The following is a 26,423-nucleotide window of genomic DNA, read 5'->3' on the forward strand; positions in this document are numbered from 1 at the left end:
TTGTAACTTTTAATTTAAAGTTAAAGGGGGTGTTAGGTTTAGGGGTTAATAGTTTAATTTAGTGTTTTCCTATGTGGGGGCGGCGGTTTAGGGGTTAATATGTTTATTTGATTAGTTGCGATAGTGGGGGGCTGGCAGTTCAGGGTTTAATATGTTTAGTTTATTAGTTGCGATGTAGGGGGATGGCAGTTTAGGGGTTAATAGGTTTTTATGGTGTTGGTGATGTGGATGGGCAGCGGATTAGGGGTTAAAAGGTTTATTTAATAGTCGAAATGTGGGTGGGCAGCAAATTAGGGGTTAATAGGTTTAATATAGTATTTGCAATGCGGAAGAGTGGCAGTTTAGAGGTAAATAGGTAGTTTATGGGTGTAAGTGTACTTTGTAACATTTTAGTCTCAGATCGCGGAATGGCTCACAGTGGTATAAGCTGTAACGAAAGCATTTTAGCCAGACTGCACAACCTGTAATATGGCGCTGGAAAATTACGCAATCAAATGTCATTCCTCAGGCTTAAAAATGAAAGGCAAACACAGACTTATAGTTGAACATAAAACCCACCCAATAATTAAATTCAAAGGTGAGACAGGGAATGCTCGCCATAGTTAAAAACGTGTTTGTTTCATAGTTACTAAAATCATAAGGAACAAAGTAGTATCAAGAAACAAAGTGGTTTGCAGTGCACCTGTCAATTGGTACATTCTACCAACTATAGCATTGGTGCACGCCATAAAAAGTTAAAAAGTGATGTACTTAATTCTACAGTCAAATGAAATTAGTCAATACTATTACATAAAAAAGTGTGACATACAATATTGGCATGGCATAAAAAGGAGTATCTCCTATCTATTAAAATATCATAATGTCATGTGACGGTGATTATAAAAACTCATTCTAAATAAGATTAGTGAGTGCATTACATGATATAATATAAAATAAAATTTCTGAGTATAATATGTGTACTATTGCATAAGACTACAATGGTGTCATATGATAGTGTCATATGATGGTGATGTGTGAATCACATCAAAATTCATAATGATCCATGGTGATCTGGTGTGTTCCAGTCTGCGACACGTGCACTACATGTAATGCCCTCCTAAATGTGAGTTGCCACTAGACATGTGCGTTTCGTTTTGGCCAAATTTTTACCAATTCGGAGATTCAAATGCATTCGAATTTCCGAATCAGTACCATAATTAAAATCCAGAAACATTCCAAAAGTGAAGAAATCAGTTTCTGAATTTTCGGATCCATTCTTTAATCATATTCGGAATTTTTCATTGTTCTACTCTTAACAGCAGTTCCCTGACATCGCCGACACTAACTAAATCACTAAATAATCCTATTAACCCCTAAAATGCTGTTCCCCAACATCGCCTACATTAACTAAACCTATTAACCCCTAAATCGCCGTTCCCAAACATTGCCAAAACTAACTAAACCTATTAACCCCTAAACCGCAGTTCCCCGACATTGCCGACACAAACTAAACCTATTAACCCCTAAACTGCCTTTTCCAAACATCGACAACATTAACTAACACTATTAACCCCTAAACCGCAGTTCCCAAACATCTCTGACACTAACTAAACCTATTAACCCCTAAGCCGCAGTTCCCCAACATTGCCGACACTAACTAAACCTATTAACCCCTAAACCACAGTTCCCAAACATTGCGGACACTAATTAAACCTATTAACCCCTAAACCGCCGTACACCCACATCGCCAACAGTAACTAAACCTATTAACCCCTAAACCACCAGCCCCCACATCGAGACAACCTAAATTAAAATATATTAACCCCTAAACCTAACACCCTTTAACTTTAACATAATTAAGAAAGACCAAAATTAAAGTTACAATTATTAACTAACTACCTATTTAAAAATACATACAAACTTACCTGTGAAATAAAAAATAAAATATAAAAAGCTAGCTACAATATAACTATTTACTAACTACCTAGTTATTATTCAAATCAGCCAATAGGAATGAGAGCTGCTTAAATCCTATTGGCTGTTTAAATCAGCCAATAGGATTTAAGCAGCTCTAATTCCTATTGGCTGATTTTTTTATTTCACATATATGTTCACATTTATTTTATAGTTATATTGTAACTTTTAATTTAAAGTTAGGGGGGTGTTAGGTTCATGGGATAATAGTTTAATTTAGTGTTTTGCTATGTGGGGAGCCGGCAGTTTAGGAGTTAATAAATTTAGTTTATTAGTTGCAATGTGGGAGGCCGGTGGTTTAGGGGTTAGTAGGTTTATTATAGTAGTAGCGATTTGGGTGGGCGGCAGATTAGGGGTTAATAGGTTTATTATAGTAGTAGATAAGATTAAACTATAAATTAACCTAACATAACTATTCTAATAAAATTTAAAAAATACAAATTAAAAAACCTAAATTACAAATGTAAATAAACCTAATACTATGAAAAAAAAATAAAAAAAATCTAACATTACAAAAAATAATAAACACTAAAAATACAAAAAATAAAAAACTCTAAGATTACAAAATAATAAATGAAATTATCAAAAATAAAACCAATTACACCTAATCTAATAGCCCTATAAAAATAAAATGCTGTTCCCCAACATCGCCGACACTAACTAAACCTATTAACCCCTAAACCGCAGTTCCCCACATTGCCGACACAAACTAAACCTATTAACCCCTAAACTGCCTTTCCCAAACATCAACGACATTAACTAACCCTATTAACCCCCAAACTGCAGTTCCCAAACATCTCTGACACTAGCAACCTATTAACCCCTAAACCACAGTTCCCCAACATTGCCGACACTAACTAAACCTATTAACCCCTAAACCACAGTTCCCAAACATCGCGGACACTAATTAAACCTATTAACCCCTAAACCGCTGTACACCCACATCGCCAACAGTAACTAAACCTATTAACCCCAAAACCACCGGCCCCCACATCGAGACAACCTAAATTAAACTATATTAACCCCTAAACCTAACACCCTTTAACTTTAACATAATTAAAAAAGACCTAAATTAAAGTTACAATTATTAACTAACTACCTATTTAAAAATAAATACAAACTTACCTGTGAAATAAAAAATAAAATATAAAAAGCTAGCTACAATATAACTATTTACTAACTACCTAGTTAAAATAAATACAAACTTACGTGTGAAATAAAAATAAAACCTAAGCTTACACTAAAACCTAACATTACAAAAATATAAAACATAACATTACAAAAATAAAAAAACTAACATTACAAAAAAATAATAAACACTACAATTACAAAAAATAAAAAAGACTACCATTACTAAAAATAGCAAACAAATCTATTCAAAATAATAAAAATTATTCCTATTCTAATACCCCTTTTTAGAAAAAAAAACAAAAACAAAAAAAAACCCTAATCTATAATAAACTACCAAGGGCCCTAAAAAGGGCCTTTTGTAGTGCATTGCCCTAAAGTTAACAGCTCTTTTGCAAACAAATAAAAACAAACACCCCCTAACATTACAAACCCCCACCCCTCCAAACCCACAAAATAAAAAAACCTAACTAAAAAAAACCCTAATCTACCCATTTCCCTGAAAAGGGCATTTGTATGAACATTGCCCTTAAAAGGGCATTCAGCTCTTTTACTGACCTTAAAAGGGCATTCAGCTCTTTTACTGACCTTAAAAGGGCATTCAGCTCTTTTTCGGCCCATTAAAATAAAAAAGCCCTAATCTAAACCCCCCCCCAAAAAAAACCTAACACTAACTCCAAAACCGGTACTCACAGTTGCTGAAGTCCGGCGAAAGATCTTCATCCTAGTGGCGAATCATCTTCATTCAGGCGGCTCCATCTTCATTCATCGCGGGACCGGAATCTTCTTCATTCCTGTGGAGGCGGAGCGGTCGATGCGCTTAGGTCCAGGCGAAGGTCCATTGGTCAGACATGGAGGTCCTCTTCATGTGATTGTCCACCGCACACTGAGGATTTAATGCAAGGCACCCCTTTTATATTGGGGTACTGTTGCATTCCTATTGGCTGAAAAATTAAAATCAGCCAATAGTAATTAGAGCTGCTTAAAGTTAAGGCAAACTTTGGTGAATGAAAGCCCGTTTTTTAAAAATACTATTAAAAACAGGGGCACTTTCATTCATCAAAGATTACAAAGCAGTCGTTTTGATTAAAAACTTACCTTTTTTCTTTTCACAGCCAAAGCAGCTTCCCCCTCCTGGAAATACTCTCTTCACATGTCAGCAATGACTAATCCTGCTTCCTCCAATCACAGCATGGCCTCAGGCAATGACTACCCTGGGAAGAAAGCTGTGATTGGAGGAAGCCGGATTAGTCATTGCTGACATGTGAAGAGAGGATTTCCAGGAGGGGGAAGCTGCTCTGGCTGTGAAAAGAAAAAAAGGTAAGTTTTTAATCAAAACGGCTGCTTTGTAATGAATGAAAGTGCCACTGTTTTTAATAGTATTTTTAAAAAATGGGCTTTCATTCACCAAAGTTTACCTTCACTTTAAATCCTATTGGCTGATTTGAACAGTCAATAGGATTTAAGCAACTCTCATTCCTATTGGCTGATTCAAATCAGCCAATAGGAATGAGAGCTGCTTAAATCCTATTGGCTGTTTAAATCAGCCAATAGGATTTAAGCAGCTCTAATTCCTATTGGCTGATTTTTTTTATTTCACATATATGTTCACATTTATTTTAAATATAGATATATTGTAACTTTTAATTTAAAGTTAGGGAGGGTGTTAGGTTCATGGGATAATAGTTTAATTTAGTGTTTTGCAATGTGGGGGGCAGGTGGTTTAGGGGTTAAAAGGTTTTGTTTATTAGTTGCAATGTGTAGCTTAGGATTTTTTTAGACTTAGGTTTTTTATTTTGAGGGGTTGGTTGGGTGGGGGGGTTTGCTTTTAGTGGGGACTTTGCAATTTTTTAATGTAAAAGAGCTGTTTATCTTAGGGCATCGCCCTACAAAAGGCCCTTTTAAGGGCTATTGATAGTTTATTGTTAGGGGGTGTTTTTATTTTGTGGGGCTTTTTTATTTTTATAGAGCTATTAGATTAGGTGTAATTGTTTTAATTTTTGTTAATTTCGTTTATTATTTTTTGTATTCTTAGAGTTTTTTATTTTTCGTATTTTTAGTGTTTATTATTTCTTGTCATGTTAGATTTTTTATTTTTTTGTAGTATTAGGTTTATTTAAATTTGTAATTTTTTTTTTAATTTGGTAGTATTTTTTTTATTTTATTAGAATAGTTATGTTATGTTTTATTTTTCGTATTTTTAGTGTTTATTATTTCTTGTAATGTTAGATTTTTTATTTTTTCATAGTATTAGGTTTATTTAAATTTGTAATCTAGTTTTTTTTAATTGGTAGTATTTTTTTATTATTAAAATAGTTATGTTAGGTTAATTTATAGTTTAATCTTATTTTTTTATTTCACAGGATATTTTTTATTTAGATAGTTATATTGTAACTTTTAATTTAAAGTTAAAGGGGGTGTTAGGTTTAGGGAATAATAGTTTAATTTAGTGTTTTCCTATGTGGGGGCGGCGGTTTAGGGGTTAATATGTTTATTTGATTAGTTGCGATAGTGGGGGGCTGGCAGTTCAGGGTTTAATATGTTTAGTTTATTAGTTGCGATGTAGGGGGATGGCAGTTTAGGGGTTAATAGGTTTTTATGGTGTTGGTGATGTGGATGGGCAGCGGATTAGGGGTTAAAAGGTTTATTTAATAGTCAAAATGTGGGTGGGCAGCAAATTAGGGGTTAATAGGTTTAATATAGTATTTGCAATGCGGAAGAGTGGCAGTTTAGAGGTAAATAGGTAGTTTATGGGTGTAAGTGTACTTTGTAACATTTTAGTCTCAGATCGCGGAATGGCTCACAGTGGTATAAGCTGTAACAAAAGCATTTTAGCCAGACTGCACAACCTGTAATATGGCGCTGGAAAATTACGCAATCAAATGTCATTCCTCAGGCTTAAAAATGAAAGGCAAACACAGACTTATAGTTGAACATAAAACCCACCCAATAATTAAATTCAAAGGTGAGACAGGGAATGCTCGCCATAGTTAAAGACGTGTTTGTTTCATAGTTACTAAAATCATAAGGAACAAAGTAGTATCAAGAAACAAAGTGGTTTGCAGTGCACCTGTCAATTGGTACATTCTACCAACTCTAGCATTGGTGCATGCCATAAAAAGTTAAAAAGTGATGTACTTAATTCTACAGTCAAATGAAATTAGTCAATACTATTACATAAAAAAGTGTGACATACAATATTGGCATGGCATAAAAAGGAGTATCTCCTATCTATTAAAATATCATAATGTCATGTGACGGTGATTATAAAAACTCATTCTAAATAAGATTAGTGAGTGCATTACATGATATAATATAAAATAAAATTTCTGAGTATAATATGTGTACTATTGCATAAGACTACAATGGTGTCATATGATAGTGTCATATGATGGTGATGTGTGAATCACATCAAAATTCATAATGATCCATGGGGGCCTAGTTATCAAGCCGTCAACCTCAAATACGCTGGAATTCCGCAGCGTATTTGTGGCGAGGCTGATTCGCCTTAGTTATCAAAGGCTCGAGACCGGCAAAAGTAGAATTTTGTGACGTAAACTTCGATCCGCCGGACTCAGTCCGACACAGATCGATTCTTACGTCACTCCAGATGTTCCGCACACAAGTGCGGCACAATCTCACTACTTTTGCTAGTTATCAAAAAACTAGCAGGTACGCTCGGCACTTTTACGGCCCAGCGTACCTGGTTTTCAAAGCGCCAGCCTGGAGGCGGCGGATCCCATAGGAATCAATGGGAGTCTGACCATAGCGAAAGTACAAGTTCGCTGCTGACAGACATCCCATTGATTCCTATGGGAGCTGTCTACACCTAACACCCTAACATGTACCCCGAGTCTAAACACCGCTAATCTGACCCCCCCTACACCGCCGCAACTAAATAAAGTTATTACCCCCTAAACCGCCGCTCCCGGAGCCCACCGCAAGCTACTCTATACATATTAACCCCTAGACCGCCGCTCCCGGAGCCCACCGCAACTATAATAAATGTATTAACCCCTAAACCGCCGCTCCCTGAACCCGCCGCAACCTATATTAAATGTATTAACCCCTATCCTGCCCCCCCTACACCGTCGCCACCTATAATAAATTTATTAACCCCTAATCTGCCCCCCTACACCGTCGCCACCTATAATAAATTTATTAACCCCTATCCTGCCCCCCACTACGCCGCCGCCACTGTAATAAAATTATTAACCCCTAAACCTAAGTCTAACCCTAACCCTAACGCCCCCCTAACTTAAATATTAATTAAATAAATCTAAATAAATTAACTCTTATTAACTAAATGAATTCTATTTAAAACTAAATACTTACCTTTAAAATAAACCCTAATATAGCTACAATATAAATAATAATTATATTATAGCTATCTTAGGATTTATATTTATTTTACAGGTAACTTTGTATTTATTTTAGCTAGTTAGAATAGTTATTAAATAGTTATTAACTATTTAATAACTACCTAGCTAAAAGAAATACAAAATTACCTGTAAAATAAATCCTAACTTCAGTTACAATTAAACCTAATACTACACTATCATTAAATTAACTAAATAAACTACCTACAAATAACTACAATTAAATACAATTACATAAACTAACTAAAGTACAAAAAATAAAAAAATCTAAGTTACAAAAAATAAAAAAATAAGTTACAAACATGTTAAAATATTACAACAATTTTAAGCTACTTACACCTAATCTAAGCCCCCTAATAAAATAACAAACCCCCCCAAAATAAAAAAAATCCCTACCCTATTCTAAATTAAATAAATTTCAAAGCTCTTTTACCTTACCAGCCCTTAAAAGGGCCATTTGTGGGGGCATGCCCCAAAAAGTTCAGCTCTTTTGCCTGTAAAAGAAAAATACAACCCCCCCCCAACATTAAAACCCACCACCCACATACCCCTAATCTAACCCAAACCCCCCTTACAAAAACCTAACACTAATCCCCTGAAGATCATCCTACCTTGAGTCGTCTTCACTCAGCCGAGCCACCGATGGAACTGAAGAGGACATCCGGAGCGGAAGAAGTTAATCCTCCAAGCGGCGCTGAAGAAATCTTCCATCCGATGAAGTCATCATCCAGGCGGCGCTGAAGAAGTCTTCGATCCGGCCGATGTCATCTTCAAAGAGGCGCTGAAGAGGTCTTCTATCCGGGCGAAGTCATCTTCCAAGCCGGGTCTTGAATCTTCCTTCCGCCGACGCGGAACCACCTTCTTCACCGACGGACTACGACGAATGACGGCTCCTTTAAGGGACGTCATCCAAGATGGCGTCCCCTCAATTCCGATTGGCTGATAGGATTCTATCAGCCAATCGGAATTAAGGTAGGAAAAATCTGATTGGCTGATGGAATCAGCCAATCAGATTGAGCTCGCATTCTATTGGCTGTTCCGATCAGCCAATAGAATGCGAGCTCAATCTGATTGGCTGATTGGATCAGCCAATCGGATTGAACTTGAATCTGATTGGCTGATTCCATCAGCCAATCAGATTTTCCTACCTTAATTCCGATTGGCTGATAGAATCCTATCAGCCAATCGGAATTGAGGGGACGCCATCTTGGATGACGTCCCTTAAAGGAGCCGTCATTCGTCGTAGTCCGTCGGTGAAGAAGGTGGTTCCGCGTCGGCGGAAGGAAGATTCAAGACCCGGCTTGGAAGATGACTTCGCCCGGATAGAAGACCTCTTCAGCGCCTCTTTGAAGATGACATCGGCCGGATCGAAGACTTCTTCAGCGCCGCCTGGATGATGACTTCATCGGATGGAAGATTTCTTCAGCGCCGCTTGGAGGATTAACTTCTTCCGCTCCGGATGTCCTCTTCAGTTCCATCGGTGGCTCGGCTGAGTGAAGACGACTCAAGGTAGGATGATCTTCAAAGGATTAGTGTTAGGTTTTTGTAAGGGGGGTTTGGGTTAGATTAGGGGTATGTGGGTGGTGGGTTTTAATGTTGGGGGGGGGTTGTATTTTTCTTTTACAGGCAAAAGAGCTGAACTTTTTGGGGCATGCCCCCACAAATGGCCCTTTTAAGGGCTGGTAAGGTAAAAGAGCTTTGAAATTTATTTAATTTAGAATAGGGTAGGGTTTTTTTTTATTTTGGGGGGGTTTGTTATTTTATTAGGGGGCTTAGATTAGGTGTAAGTAGCTTTAAATTGTTGTAATATTTTAACATGTTTGTAACTCATTTTTTTATTTTTTGTAACTTAGCTTTTTTTATTTTTTGTACTTTAGTTAGTTTATGTAATTGTATTTAATTGTAGTTATTTGTAGGTAGTTTATTTAGTTAATTTAATGATAGTGTAGTATTAGGTTTAATTGTAACTTAAGTTAGGATTTATTTTACAGGTAATTTTGTATTTCTTTTAGCTAGGTAGTTATTAAATAGTTAATAGCTATTTAATAACTATTCTAACTAGCTAAAATAAATACAAAGTTACCTGTAAAATAAATATAAATCCTAAGATAGCTATAATATAATTATTATTTATATTGTAGCTATATTAGGGTTTATTTTAAAGGTAAGTATTTAGTTTTAAATAGGATTCATTTAGTTAATAAGAGTTAATTTATTTAGATTTATTTAATTAATATTTAAGTTAGGGGGGCGTTAGGGTTAGGGTTAGACTTAGGTTTAGGGGTTAATAATTTTATTACAGTGGCGGCGGCGTAGTGGGGGGCAGGATAGGGGTTAATAAATGTATTATAGGTGGCGACGGTGTAGGGGGGGCAGATTAGGGGTTAATAAATTTATTATAGGTGGCGACGGTGTAGGGGGGCAGGATAGGGGTTAATAGGTTTAATATAGGTTGCGGCGGGTTCATGGAGCGGCGGTTTAGGGGTTAAACTATTTATTTAGTTGCGGAGAGGTGCGGGATCAGCAGGATAGGGGTTAATAATTTTATAATAGAGGGCGACGGTGTAGGGGGGGCAGGATAGGGGTTACTAGGTATACTGTAGGTGGCAGCGGTGTCCGGGAGCGGCGGTTTAGGGGTTAATACATTTATAAGAGTTGCGGCAGGGTCTAGGAGCGGCGGTTTAGGGGTTAATACATTTATAAGAGTTGCGGCGGGGTCTAGGAGCGGCGGTTTAGGGGTTAGTAACTTTATTTAGTTGCGGGGGGCTCCGGGGGCGCCGGTATAGGGGGTAGAACAGTGCAGTTTAGTGTGAGTGCTTAGTGACAGGCTAGCAATAAAGCTGGGAAAAAGCCGAAGGGCAGCGAGATCGGATGAGTGATAACTGTCACAGTCCGCTGCTCATCGCCCCGCGGCTTTTTGACAGCTTTATTTGATAACTTAGGCGTATTTTTTCAGGTCCGCGGCGGCGAAGGTAGGCGAGCTTAGGCGGGCGTATTGGGCCGGCGAAGCAAGAAAAGTAGACGGCTTGATAACTACCCCCCATGGTGATCTGGTGTGTTCCAGTCTGCGACACGTGCACTACATGTAATGCCCTCCTAAATGTGAGTTGCCACTAGACATGTGCGTTTCGTTTTGGCCAAATTTTTACCAATTCGGAGATTCAAATGCATTCGAATTTCCGAATCAGTACCATAATTAAAATCCCGAAACATTCCAAAAGTGAAGAAATCAGTTTCTGAATTTTCGGATCCATTCTTTAATCATATTCGGAATTTTTCATTGTTCTACTCTAAACAGCAGTTCCCTGACATCGCCGACACTAACTAAATCACTAAATAATCCTATTAACCCCTAAAATGCTGTTCCCCAACATCGCCTACATTAACTAAACCTATTAACCCCTAAATCGCCGTTCCCAAACATTGCCAAAACTAACTAAACCTATTAACCCCTAAACCGCAGTTCCCCGACATTGCCGACACAAACTAAACCTATTAACCCCTAAACTGCCTTTTCCAAACATCGACAACATTAACTAACACTATTAACCCCTAAACCGCAGTTCCCAAACATCTCTGACACTAACTAAACCTATTAACCCCTAAGCCGCAGTTCCCCAACATTGCCGACACTAACTAAACCTATTAACCCCTAAACCACAGTTCCCAAACATTGCGGACACTAATTAAACCTATTAACCCCTAAACCGCCGTACACCCACATCGCCAACAGTAACTAAACCTATTAACCCCTAAACCACCAGCCCCCACATCGAGACAACCTAAATTAAAATATATTAACCCCTAAACCTAACACCCTTTAACTTTAACATAATTAAGAAAGACCAAAATTAAAGTTACAATTATTAACTAACTACCTATTTAAAAATAAATACAAACTTACCTGTGAAATAAAAAATAAAATATAAAAAGCTAGCTACAATATAACTATTTACTAACTACCTAGTTATTATTCAAATCAGCCAATAGGAATGAGAGCTGCTTAAATCCTATTGGCTGTTTAAATCAGCCAATAGGATTTAAGCAGCTCTAATTCCTATTGGCTGATTTTTTTATTTCACATATATGTTCACATTTATTTTATAGTTATATTGTAACTTTTAATTTAAAGTTAGGGGGGGTGTTAGGTTCATGGGATAATAGTTTAATTTAGTGTTTTGCTATGTGGGGAGCCGGCAGTTTAGGGGTTAATAAATTTAGTTTATTAGTTGCAATGTGGGAGGCCGGTGGTTTAGGGGTTAGTAGGTTTATTATAGTAGTAGCGATTTGGGTGGTCGGCAGATTAGGGGTTAATAGGTTTATTATAGTAGTAACGATGTAGGTGGGCGGCGGATTAGGTGTTAATAGGTTTATTATAGTAGTAGATAAGATTAAACTATAAATTAACCTAACATAACTATTCTAATAAAATTAAAAAAATACAAATTAAAAAACCTAAATTACAAATGTAAATAAACCTAATACTATGAAAAAAAAATAAAAAAAATCTAACATTACAAAAAATAATAAACACTAAAAATACAAAAAATAAAAAACTCTAAGATTACAAAATAATAAATGAAATTATCAAAAATAAAACCAATTACACCTAATCTAATAGCCCTATAAAAATAAAATGCTGTTCCCCAACATCGCCGACACTAACTAAACCTATTAACCCCTAAACCGCAGTTCCCCACATTGCCGACACAAACTAAACCTATTAACCCCTAAACTGCCTTTCCCAAACATCAACGACATTAACTAACCCTATTAACCCCCAAACTGCAGTTCCCAAACATCTCTGACACTAGCAACCTATTAACCCCTAAACCGCAGTTCCCCAACATTGCCGACACTAACTAAACCTATTAACTCCTAAACCACAGTTCCCAAACATCGCGGACACTAATTAAACCTATTAACCCCTAAACCGCTGTACACCCACATCGCCAACAGTAACTAAACCTATTAACCCCAAAACCACCGGCCCCCACATCGAGACAACCTAAATTAAACTATATTAACCCCTAAACCTAACACCCTTTAACTTTAACATAATTAAAAAAGACCTAAATTAAAGTTACAATTATTAACTACCTATTTAAAAATAAATACAAACTTAACTGTGAAATAAAAAATAAAATATAAAAAGCTAGCTACAATATAACTATTTACTAACTACCTAGTTAAAATAAATACAAACTTACGTGTGAAATAAAAATAAAACCTAAGCTTACACTAAAACCTAACATTACAAAAATATAAAACATAACATTACAAAAATAAAAAAACTAACATTACAAAAAAAATAATAAACACTACAATTACAAAAAATAAAAAAGACTACCATTACTAAAAATAGCAAACAAATCTATTCAAAATAATAAAAATTATTCCTATTCTAATACCCCGTTTTAGAAAAAAACCAAAAAAAAAAAAAACCCTAATCTATAATAAACTACCAAGGGCCCTTAAAAGGGCCTTTTGTAGTGCATTGCCCTAAAGTTAACAGCTCTTTTGCAAACAAATAAAAACAAACACCCCCTAACATTACAAAACCCCACCCCTCCAAACCCACAAAATAAAAAAACCTAACTAAAAAAACCCTAATCTACCCATTTCCCTGAAAAGGGCATTTGTATGAACATTGCCCTTAAAAAGGCATTCAGCTCTTTTACTGACCTTAAAGCTCTTTTACTGACCTTAAAAGGGCATTCAGCTCTTTTTTGGCCCATTAAAATAAAAAAGCCCTAATCTAAACCCCCCCCAAAAAAAACCTAACACTAACTCCAAAATCGGTACTCACAGTTGCTGAAGTCCGGCGAAAGATCTTCATCCTAGTGGCGAATCATCTTCATTCAGGCGGCTCCATCTTCATTCATCGCGGGACCGGAATCTTCTTCATTCCTGTGGAGGCGGAGCGGTCGATGCGCTTAGGTCCAGGCGAAGGTCCATTGGTCAGACATGGAGGTCCTCTTCATGTGATCGTCCGCCGCACACTGAGGATTTAATGCAAGGCACCCCTTTTATATTGGGGTACTGTTGCATTCCTATTGGCTGAAAAATTAAAATCAGCCAATAGTAATTAGAGCTGCTTAAAGTTAAGGCAAACTTTGGTGAATGAAAGCCCGTTTTTTAAAAATACTATTAAAAACAGGGGCACTTTCATTCATCAAAGATTACAAAGCAGTCGTTTTGATTAAAAACTTACCTTTTTTCTTTTCACAGCCAGAGCAGCTTCCCCCTCCTGGAAATCCTCTCTTCACATGTCAGCAATGACTAATCCTGCTTCCTCCAATCACAGCATGGCCTCAGGCAATGACTACCCTGGGAAGAAAGCCGTGATTGGAGGAAGCCGGATTAGTCATTGCTGACGTGTGAAGAGAGGATTTCCAGGAGGGGGAAGCTGCTCTGGCTGTGAAAAGAAAAAAAGGTAAGTTTTTAATCAAAACGGCTGCTTTGTAAACTTTGATGAATGAAAGTGCCACTGTTTTTAATAGTATTTTTAAAAAATGGGCTTTCATTCACCAAAGTTTACCTTCACTTTAAATCCTATTGGCTGATTTGAACAGTCAATAGGATTTAAGCAACTCTCATTCCTATTGGCTGATTCAAATCAGCCAATAGGAATGAGAGCTGCTTAAATCCTATTGGCTGTTTAAATCAGCCAATAGGATTTAAGCAGCTCTAATTCCTATTGGCTGATTTTTTTTATTTCACATATATGTTCACATTTATTTTAAATATAGATATATTGTAACTTTTAATTTAAAGTTAGGGAGGGTGTTAGGTTCATGGGATAATAGTTTAATTTAGTGTTTTGCAATGTGGGGGGCAGGTGGTTTAGGGGTTAATAGGTTTTGTTTATTAGTTGCAATGTGGGAGGCCGGCGGTTTAGGGGTTAGTAGGTTTATTATAGTAGTAGGGATTTGGGTGGGCAGCAGATTAGGGGTTAATAGGTTTATTATAGTAGTAGCAATGTAGGTGGGCGGCGGATTAGGGGTTAATAGGTTTATTATAGTAGTAGATAAGATTAAACTATAAATTAACCTAACATAACTATTCTAATAAAAAATAAATAAAAATACTAAAAAAATATTCTAAAAAAAAATACAAACTAAAAAAACTAAATTACAAATTTAAATAAACCTAATACTATGAAAAAAAAATCTAACATTACAAAAAATAATAAACACTAAAAATCCAAAAAATAAAAAACACTAAGATTACAAAATAATAAATGAAATTATCAAAAATAAAACCAATTACACCTAATCTAATAGCCCTATAAAAATAAAATAGCCCCACAAAATAAAAACACCCTCTAACCTAACAATAAACTACCAATAGCCCTTAAAAGGGCTTCTTGTAGGGTATTCCCCTAAGTTAAACAGCTCTTTTACATTAAAAAATTACAAAGTCCCCCATAAAAGTAAAAACCCCCCACCCAACCAACCCCCAAAATAAAAAAACTAAATCTAAAAAAATCCTGAGCTACCCCATTACCCATTCAGCTCTTTTACTGCCCTTAATAGGGCATTCAGCTCTTTTAATGTCCAAAGCCCTAATCTAAAAAAAAAAACACCCCAAAAAAAACAACTAACACTAACCCCAGAATATCTACTCACAGTTCCTGAAGTCCGGTTATCCAACCTCATCCAGGCGGCGAGACGTCTTTATCCAGGCGGCAACATCTTCCTTCATCGCGGGACCATCTACTATCTTTATCCCGGTGGTGCGGAGCTGTGGAGGTGTGGAGAGGAGCTGTCCAGGACCGGCGATAACATTCAGCACGGAGCGTCCTCTTCATATGATCACCGCCGTACACTGAAGCTTGAATGCAAGGTAACCATTTAAAAACGGGATACCTTGCATTCCTATTGGCTGACATTTTCAAATCAGCCAATAGGATGAGAGCTACTGAAATCCTATTGGCTGTTCAAATCAGCGAATAGGATTTCAGTAGCTCTCATCCTATTGGCTGATTTTAAAATATCATCTAATAGGAATGCAAGGTACCCTATTTTTAAATGGGTACCTTGCATTCAAGCTTCAGTGTACGGCAGTGATCGTATGAAGAGGACACTCCGCGCTGGGTGTCATTGCCAGTTCTGGACAACTCCGCCCCTCCATAGCTCCGCACCACCGGGATGAAGATAGAAGATGGTCCCGCGATGGAGGAAGATGTTGCCGCCTAGATGAGGATGGATGACCGAAATTCAGGAACTGTGAGTAGATATTCTGGGGTTAGTGTTATTTTTTTATTTTTTCGGAGTGGGTTTTTTATTTAGATTAGGGCTGAATGCCCTTTTAAGGGCAATGTCCATACTAATACCCCCTTAGGGGCAATGGGTAGCTTAGGATTTTTTTAGACTTAGGTTTTTTATTTTGAGGGGTTGGTTGGGTGGGGGGGTTTGCTTTTAGTGGGGACTTTGCAATTTTTTAATGTAAAAGAGCTGTTTATCTTAGGGCATCGCCCTACAAAAGGCCCTTTTAAGGGCTATTGGTAGTTTATTGTTAGGGGGTGTTTTTATTTTGTGGGGCTTTTTTATTTTTATAGAGCTATTAGATTAGGTGTAATTGTTTTAATTTTTGTTAATTTCGTTTATTATTTTTTGTATTCTTAGAGTTTTTTATTTTTCGTATTTTTAGTGTTTATTATTTCTTGTCATGTTAGATTTTTTATTTTTTTGTAGTATTAGGTTTATTTAAATTTGTAATTTTTTTTTTAATTTGGTAGTATTTTTTTTATTTTATTAGAATAGTTATGTTATGTTTTATTTTTCGTATTTTTAGTGTTTATTATTTCTTGTAATGTTAGATTTTTTATTTTTTCATAGTATTAGGTTTATTTAAATTTGTAATTTAGTTTTTTTTAATTGGTAGTATTTTTTTATTATTAGAATAGTTATGTTAGGTTAATTTATAGTTTAATCTTATTTTTTTATTTCACAGGATATTTTTTATTTATTTTAAGATAGTTATATTGTAACTTTTAATTTAAAGTTAAAGGGGGTGTTAGGTTTAGGGGTTAATAGTTTAATTTAGTGTTTTGCTATGTGGGGGCGGCGGTTTAGGGGTTAATATGTTTATTTGATTAGTTGCGATAGTGGGGGGCTGGCAGTTCAGGGTTTAATATGTTTAGTTTATTAGTTGCTATGTAGGGGGATGGCAGTTTAGGGGTTAATAGGTTTTTATGGTGTTGGTGATGTGGATGGGCAGCGGATTAGGGGTTAAAAGGTTTATTTAATAGTCGAAATGTGGGTGGGCAGCAAATTAGGGGTTAATAGGTTTAATATAGTATTTGCAATGCGGAAGAGTGGCAGTTTAGAGGTAAATAGGTAGTTTATGGGTGTAAGTGTACTTTGTAACATTTTAGTCTCAGATCGCGGAATGGCTCACAGTGGTATAAGCTGTAACGAAAGCATTTTAGCCAGACTGCACAACCTGTAATATGGCGCTGGAAAATTACGCAATCAAATGTCATTTTTTGAGTGCGGAATGGAGGGTTGCATTAAGGCTAAAATGCTTGCATTACAGCCTATACCGCTGCGACTTGTAATACGCGTTACTGGCCATTCCATGTATAATGGCCAATTTTTCAGTGGTAAAGTCGTACCGCAAAACTCATAATTTAGCCGATTATAATTTATTCAATCATTTCAGCCAGGGCTTGTAATTTGGGTTTATGGTCTGCCATGAAAAGGGGTAGCTACTTCCTTGCACACTCTGGAAGGGGCTGGTCAGAAACCTGAAAAAATATGTCATGGTGATTTCAGCAAAATAATGTTGTTATTCTACATGGAAGGCTGTGGGCAACAGTGTGTTTGACCATATTTCTGCCATCTCCCTGGAACAGAGGCTATCCTGGTAAAGTTATAGGTTCTGTGAGAATTTCTCCTTTTTTATTTTAAACTATTGCTTTGTGTAATTGTGTTTGTTAACTCCTTTTTTGTTCATAATAAATGTTCCTTTATTACGTTTTTGCCTTTGTTTAATATTTAAACCAAATTACCGAAGATACTAGTAATAGCAGTACTGTGTTTTTTAGATTGATTTTTGCCAAATTGTGTTTTGGGATTTTTAATCTGTTTCCCATAAAATAATTTTAAGGTGCTGGCAGCATAGGGATAGTTTAGTGTTGTTAGCATTAAAGGGCAGTTTGGGCATAGCTTAGTACAGACTAGAGAGTGTTTGTTAACCCTTACACTCACTGAACTAACTCATAGGCTTTCCTGGAGTGGTTAGACTGTGACAAACTGGTTAAGGTGGAAAAGGGTTAGTTAACCCTTTCTGTGACAAACTGGTGACTGTTGAAGGGTTGGTTAAACTCTGTGCGTCACACGTGCCATTAACCACCTCCTGCTCTGACCCACACAATGCATTAACCATGATTGCACCAATTCTCTCATTTCCTTAACTAGTACTAACTCTAACCTACAGCATTAACTCCTGATAACACAATAACTTTCTAGAAATTAGCTCCGACCAAATTAACCATCACTGCCTGTGCAAAGCAATATTTTGCAGTCTGTTCTAAAAGCCAAAGTTTATACTCTTACTAGAGTTAAAGGGACAATAATGTCATAATTAGACATACATGATTTAAACAGAGCATACAATTTTAAACAACTTTCCAATTTACTTATATTGTTAAATTTGCTTCCTTCTCTTGAAAGGTTTATCTAGGAAAGCTCAGGAGCATGAGCAAAGAATCTAGGTTTTAGCTGCTGATTGGTGGCTGCATAAGAGAATGAAGCAAATTTGATAATAGAAGTAAACTGAAAGGTTATTTAAAATTGTATGTTCTATCTAAATCATGAAATTATTTTTTGGGGTTTCATGCCCCTTTAACAACAGCAACTACACTATACCCTATAATGCAACTTTTCCTCCTATGTGCTGGAACCCCTACCACATCATTAATTTTTAATTGCCAGTCATCCATTGTATCATCAATCTCATTGCTAGAGCACCTTCACATTATTACCCTTATCTATCAGATCTTTACAGCATATTCTATTTTTTAATCTGCCCTTAATGATCCCCCAATGTAATATATCTTACAACTGATTTAACACTTACAGACCAACATAACAACCTCAACCAATAAATAACCACCCACCATAAACACCTTTTACTCAACAACTCTGTCATTCATTAGTCATCTTTATCCATGAAGTCCAGGGCAAGATTCTTTCTGCATTTTCATTATTCCCCTGCTTTTTTTCTAATAAAGTCTCCTTTCCCACTAACAGATCTGTTGTCTACAGCCCTGCTAAAATCCCGATTTGATGAGTATAGTAAGTGTAGTGTAGTATATGAAACTGCTGGTTTTAATTATTTAAACACTATTTCTTTCATGTAATTGGCAAGAGTCCATGAGCTAGTGACGTATGGGATATGCATTCCTACCAGGAGGGGGCAAAGTTTCCCAAACCTCAAAATGCCTATAAATACACCTCCCACCACAACCACAACTCAGTTTTACAAACTTGCCTCCTATGGAGGTGGTAAAGTAAGTTTGTGCTTAGTTTTTATGATTTCTGCTATGATAAGCGCTTCTAAGCATTTTGAATTCCAATTCCTCTCAGAGTACAGTGTTTGTCAGAGGGATGTGAAGAGAGTATCGCCTATTAATATTATGGTTTCTCTCACGGGAAATCTTTTCAAGGGTTCTCTGTTATCGGTCGTAGGGATTCATCTCCTACCTCCTTTTTCAGATCGATGATATACTCTTATATACCATTACCTCTGCTAATAGTTTTCAGTACTGGTTTGGTTGTCTGCTATATGTGAATGGGTGTCTTTCGGTAAGTATGTATCATTGTTTAAGACACTCTCAGCTATGGTTTGGCGCTTTATGTATTAATATTAAGTTTATATGTATTTTACTTATATTTGGCATGAGTCAGGTCTATGTATATTTCCCTTTGCAGTCTAACCAGTTTCAGTATAGGAATCATGTTTGGGAAGTTTATTTAAACTTTTTTTCTTACCTGGGGTTTCAGTATTTTTCTAATTTGACTTGTTTTTAAAAAAAAATTTCGCGGGCAAATCTAGGCTCGCGAGGACGCAAAATGTTATTATTTATTGCGTCATTCCTGGTGCAAAATTTTTTTGGTGCGAAGTAGCGCCTTAGATGCCGCAAATTTAATAATTTCCTGCGTCTTTGTTGATGCTAGTTGTTTTGGCGCAAAGTCACGTTTGTTGTAATGCGAGTTGCGTTATTTACTGGTGTTGGTTTTGCGCCAAATTTTTTTTAACTTCCTTTTGTGTAATGCGTCATTCTTGGTGCCAAAATTTTGTTTTTTTACCCTTCTCCCTCTATTGCTCGCTGTTTTCATGATTTTTGAAAGCTATTATGCCTGTTTTTTATTTTAATTTTTTGTTTTAAATAATACTATCTTTGCTTTTTTCTATCTACTGAAACTGTTACATTGTGAAAATTGAATGTTTTTCCTAATGTTATTTTTCTTTTTCTGTTACATTTTGTGAGATGTCTCATTCTGATCCTGACTCTGATGTTAATGTAGAAACTATGATGCCCTGAAACACAATTCTTCAAAGCTAAGTATGTTTTTTTATTATTAAGCTGTTGATATTTTCTTCAGCTCAATTATGTGGCATTTATTTATCATATTTTATGCTAATCATGTTTCTATATGTACAATGACATTTACTGTTTTTACTTTCTCAGTTCATGTACTTGATTTCATCTGCAAATATCATATGTTATTGCTTTTATCATAAAAGGTTATGACTGCTATTATGCCTTTAAGTAAACTTATAAGGTCTTTTCAAAATTGTTAAGATTTAATTAATTTTATTCTGACCGACAGCATATTATAGTTTATTCTACTGATGAAGGTTTATTTGGCTCAAAAGATCCTGTATCAGAGACAGTTTTGTTAAAAATTCTCCTTATTTTTCATTTGAACATTTTTTGTTCTTTATTAAGGACATTTTGTTATTTTAGCTTTTAGGAGCCTAGTCCTCCTATTAACTATAACCTAGATTACGAGTTTTGAGTTGCAGCTTGTAACGCTGAAAATATGGCATTTTCAGTGTTAAAACAGCACTGCATCTATTACAAGTCGTGTCGGTATAGGTGTAACACATACCTTTTAGCCTGTAACGCAACATCAGTCCCGCAATAAAAATTTTCATGGGATTCCCATATCGCCGGTATTGCGAGTTTTGCGGTGAGGCTAAAAAGTGAGCGTTACACCCTAAAATTACAAGATCTGTATTGCCATCTAAAGTCAGTAGTTACGAGTATTACGCTACAAAGCTGTAACATGAAACTCATAACTAATGTGTTAAAAAGTACACTAACACCCATAAACTACCTATTAACCCCTAAACCGAGGCCCTCTCGCATCACAAACACTATTTTAAATGTATTAACCCCTAATCTGCCGTTCCCGACATTGCCGGGCACAATTTTTTTAATTAACCCCTATTTTGCCGCTCCTCGACATTGTCACCACTATAATAAACATATTAACCCCTAAACCGCCACCCTCCCGCATCACAAACACTATTTAAATATTATGAACCCCTAATCTGCCGTCTACCCACATCGCCCCCACTCTACTAAAGTTATGAAGCCCTAAACTACAAGCCACTATAATAAACCTATTAACCCCTAAACCAAAAGCCTCCCACAATAAAATATACTAAACTAAACTATTAACCCCTAAACCGAAAGCCCCCACATTGCATTAAACTAATTTAAACTAGTAACCCCTAAACTTAACGCCCCCCCCTAACTTTAGATTAAAATGACAAATTCCATATCTTAAATTAAATTAAAACTTAACTGTCAAATTAAAAAAAAACTAAATTTAAACTAACAATTAAACTAATATAATAATTAAACTAATATTAAACTAACTAACAATTAAATTAAACTAAACTACACATTAAAAAAATCCACTACTCTAAAAATTACAAAGTATTGTAGGGTTACTTCTTTTGTTTCTTAGCTCTGCTCTGGCTGATAAGGGTGCAGCACACGTTTTCTTCAGGGCCCTGGGGTGACCACTGAAATCACACACACATGCAACTGAGTGTTTTCACAAGATTCCCATTTATTGAAAAAATACACAAAGACTTTATAGGGAATTATACGTCATACATGAGGTCACAGGAAATATATAAAAAACGTAGTTAACTTCACATCTGCATAAGGGGCCCACAGGAAATAAGAATGTTGTTATAGCACTTAAAAGAATATGCCCATATAAGCATATTGTTGAGAGGATCTTATATTAGAACCATATGTTACAACTTATACAAAAAGAAACTTGTGGAATGCTGCAATGAGATACTGTGTGCTGCATTATAAACATTTGATACTAGATTTAAGGCTACCCTCAATATGCTTAATATGTGAGATTCAAATTACCCATATAACATAATATATATAATATATATATATATATACATATATATATATATATATATATATATATATATATATATATATATATATATACATATATATACACATATATATACATACACACATATATACCCATCATTCCCCTCTTTGATCACATCTTGATCACATAACCTGTAATGTTCCTACAATATAAACTATCTGAGTCTACCTCTAATTAAATTTTGCAGTTGAACTTTTTCTGCATCTTGTATCATACCTGATATTTTCTTTCGTAAAGTACAAGACATGTAACAGTTAAACAATGTTAATAATAGTAAACAAATAGGTGTAATAATAATAAGTGTTCAGCATCTTGAGGCGAGTAATAACATGCCGTTATTAATACTATTGGGATACACACAAAGATCAATATCCCCATTAGGAAAAGGAAGATCTTGCAGGAATGTCTTGGATCCATGATTGAGATCGTCATCCTGGTCTTTGTGAGGAGTGATCGATACCTTATCACCCACTTCTCCTTTGTGAGGGGTGACCGATAGCTTGTCACCCGCTTCTCCTCTCTTTGGACAGAGTTTCACTCGTGAAGCGTGTATCCAGATGTCCTTGTCGTCAGTCAGTACGGCAGTCCTGGTTACAGCGATCACAGTGACTGGCTTGCTGAACGGGAAACCTCCTTTCTTTGCTTTATTCAGCTGGTGAATGCAGACCAGATCTCCAGGCTTGAAAGGATGGGTTGGTAAATGGGAAAGGGAAGAGGTAAACGGGAAGACACCTCACCATAGATGCCATTCAATTTATCAATCAATTGTTTTACATATTGTTCCTTAATACAATCTAAATCACCATTTTTAATGATAAGTGGGCCTTTTACCTATGGAGTCGGGAATGGTCTAACCATTAGGACCTCAAATGGAGACAACCTGGTTGTCCGATTTGGGGTCATTCTGATTTCTGCTAAAATTGCAGGTAAATAGTTTTGCCATTTAACCCATGTACCTGCTGTTGCCTTTAAAAGTTTTTCCTTGATATTGCGATTCATTCTTTCTACAATCCCTGAGCTTTGAGGATGGTAGGGAATGTGAAAGTTCCAATTAATCTGTAACCATTCTACTAACTCATGTGTGATTTTACTAATGAACGCTGGACCGTTATCAGAATTAATCTGAAGCGGACAACCAAATCTGGGAATTATTTCAGTAGCTAAAATAGCGACTGTTTTTGTATCTTCCCTCTGGGTAACAAAAGCTTCTGGCTACTTAGAAAATTGGTCAACTATTACAAGCAGATATAATTGTTTAGTGCCAGTTTTTGGAATATGTGTAAAATCAATTTGTAGATGTGTGAATGAGGCTGTAGGTGGGGGTAAGTGGTCATGCTGGGCTTTATTGGAGATGGTTGCATTGGTCTCTAAGCAATATACACATCTATTAATATATGCCTTGCAATGATCACCTATACCTCTAATGTAGAAAGATTGCTTCAACAAGTTAGTTGTTGGTTTTATACCTAGGTGTCCAACACCATGGGCTTGTGCTATAAAGAGTGGTGCACTGCCTTCCGGTATGCCCACCTTCCCCTCTTTAGAAAACAAACCATTCTCATCTAAAGTTAACCCATTAGTAGTCCAGAAAGACATGTCACTAGGAGTGGCATGTCCCTGGAGTTCAAGAAGCATATGGTCTGTAGGACATGAAGGTGGGGCTAAAACAGCATACATACGGATGGTGGATCCGGGTGTATGAGAAACATAAGCAGCCTCTTTAGCAATTTTATCTGAAAGCGCATTACCCAAGGAAATAGGGTCAGACTTGTATGTATGTGCACGGCAATGTATGATCGCTATGTCCTTTGGGAGTTGTATGGCCTCTAAAAGGTCATTAATCAGGTCTGTATGAGAGATGGTCTTGCCATCTGCTGAAACAAAACCACGTTGTTTCCATATCATACCAAAATCATGCACAACCCCAAAAGCATAGCGAGAGTCAGTGTAAATGTTAACAGATTTATTTTCAAACAATTTACATGCTTTTGTAAGTGCTATTAATTCTGCAGCTTGTGCAGAAGGATAAGGAATGGGGCCTGCATCTAGAACAATGTCTGGTAGTTGCACAACGGCATAGCCTGTCTTATAAATGCTGTCACTAGGTTGGGAACAAGAACCATCAACAAACACATTATCAGCATGGTCAAAAGGTTTATCCATCAAGTCAGGTCTTGGTATGGTAATGTGGTGTATTACCTCTATACAGGCATGGTCTGTTGGAAAGTCTGGTGATCCTGTAAGTAAGGCACTAAGTATTTGAGTTGGCCCTGAGGATACACTACTATATTTAATAGTCAGATTTGTATTATTCAGTAATATACATTCATAACCAGAAAGTCTTTGAGAAGTCATGTGTTGGGTAGTGACATTTTTTACAAGATGTAAAACTTGGTGACTAGTGTGTAGTACTATTGGATGGCCTAATGTGATTGTTTCAACCATCTCTACAGCCATGGCGCAAGCCGACAATGCTCGGAGACACGCCAGCATCCCTTGTACCGGTATTGGGACTACTTTGGAAAAGAAAGCTACGGGACGCATATTGCCTCCACCATGCTCTTGGGCACAGACAGCAGCCATGGTTTTACAATTGTCCCTCGCATACAAATGAAATGGTTTACAATAATCAGGTAGTCCTAAAGCAGGGGAACTAATAATGCTAGTCTTCAGAGCTATGTAGGATTTAGTCATGTCTGTGGTCCATTGTATAAGTTCAGGGCTATCCCCTTTTGTGGCTTGCCTTAGAATGGAATCATGATGGGAGCACTCAGGAATCCATTGTCTGCAATAATTAATCATACCTAGAAAGGTGAGCATGTCCTTTCTAGTAACTGGCTTTGGGATCTGTTGAATCGCTTGGATTCGTTTGGGACTAATGGACCTGTTGCCTTGGGAAAGCACAAAACCAAGGTAATCCACTTTTGTCACTCCTACTTGTAGCTTATGTTTTGCTATTTTATGACCTTCAGCAGCAAGATGTTTTAACAGACTTATTGTATCTACTGTATTTGCCTCCTGGTTAGGACTACACAACAGTAGGTCATCGACGTACTGAAGTAGGACGGAACCTTGGCTGGGCGTCCATGACCGTAAGGTACGTTGGAGCACCAGCGAGTAGACCGCAGGTGAGGCCACATAGCCTTGAGGGAGGCATTCCAGGTAAGCTGACGCCCATCATAATAAAAAGCCAAAAGTAGCTGTGACTCAGGGTCCAATCGGACTGAAAAGAATGCGTTAGCTAAATCAATGACTGTAAATATACAGGCATCATGTGGAATGGCTGTGAGTAAGGTTGTAACATCTGGGACTATTGGGGCAATTGGGATTACTATTTCATTAATTGCCCTTAGGTCTTGTACTAACCTATATTCATTGTCTTTCTTTGGGATCGGATTTATGGGGGTATTATAGGGAGAAACTACTGGATGGAGGATTCCTTGTTTAAGGAATTCCTCTATCATGGGTCTTATCCCTTCTTTCTTTTCTCTAGACAATGGATATTGTTTAATAAACACTGGAGTAGTATTAGGTTTTAATCTGGCTTTATATGGGGTACACTGAACTAAACCAACGTCAAGTTTTGAAGATGCCCATACAGAGGATGGGACATCTGTCAATATGTCATTATAAAAACACTGGTTAGTGGACCCTAGACTAACGTCTAACCCACCCTGTCTAGTGACAGCTACTTTCACTCCAAGGAGACCCATAAGATCACGACCCAAAAGGTTAAGGGGACAACCAGTTATAATACGAAATGGGTGCAAAAGTTGTTGGCCAGTACAGGGTACCCTAACGAAGGTTCAGATTTTCCAGTAATGCCATCATACATATCTGAGCATAAGGCAGAGCATGTAGCTCCTGTGTCTACTAGAAATGGTAGGGGTTCTCCCTCCACTTCTAGGACTTAGTACAGTTGCTCATGATAACTTGTTGACACCACTGGAAAAATTGGAGTGCTACCTTCTAGGCACCCCTATGGCCATTGTATGTTGTGTTTGGGTGCCTCCATGGGTGCAGGGGCTATGTAAGGCTGTCTGTTATACTGTTGGGGATTGTAAGGGGGGGCAGAATTATTAGGGGGTTTTGGGCATTCATTATTCCAATGTCCCTGTTCCCCACAGTTAAAACAATGTGTTCTGTTTGAAGTATAATTCCCTCTAGCTCTTCCTCTAGCTCTCCCTCTACCTCTCACATACATTCTATTACTCCCTGTATTATCCCTTTCCCTGGCCTGGAATGGATCACAATGTTGTAAACTCTGCTTTTGATAAAAAGCAGCGTTTTTCCCTCTAATTTCCTGATGTCAAAACAACCTGCCCCTTCTTTTTCATGAATTCTTTTCAAGAATTCTGCTGGAGTTAACTCCGGCCAATCAGAGACAAGTTGCTTCACCAACAAGGAAAGCTGAGGTTGCATATTACTAATGCAAGTCTGGACCTTCAGAGAGCCCATTGCATCTCCTGATTCCATTCCAGCCTCTTCCTTCCAGCATTTATAAAAACGC

This window comes from Bombina bombina, chromosome 5, assembly GCF_027579735.1.
Source record: "Bombina bombina isolate aBomBom1 chromosome 5, aBomBom1.pri, whole genome shotgun sequence".
NCBI classification, from domain to species: Eukaryota; Metazoa; Chordata; class Amphibia; order Anura; family Bombinatoridae; genus Bombina; species Bombina bombina.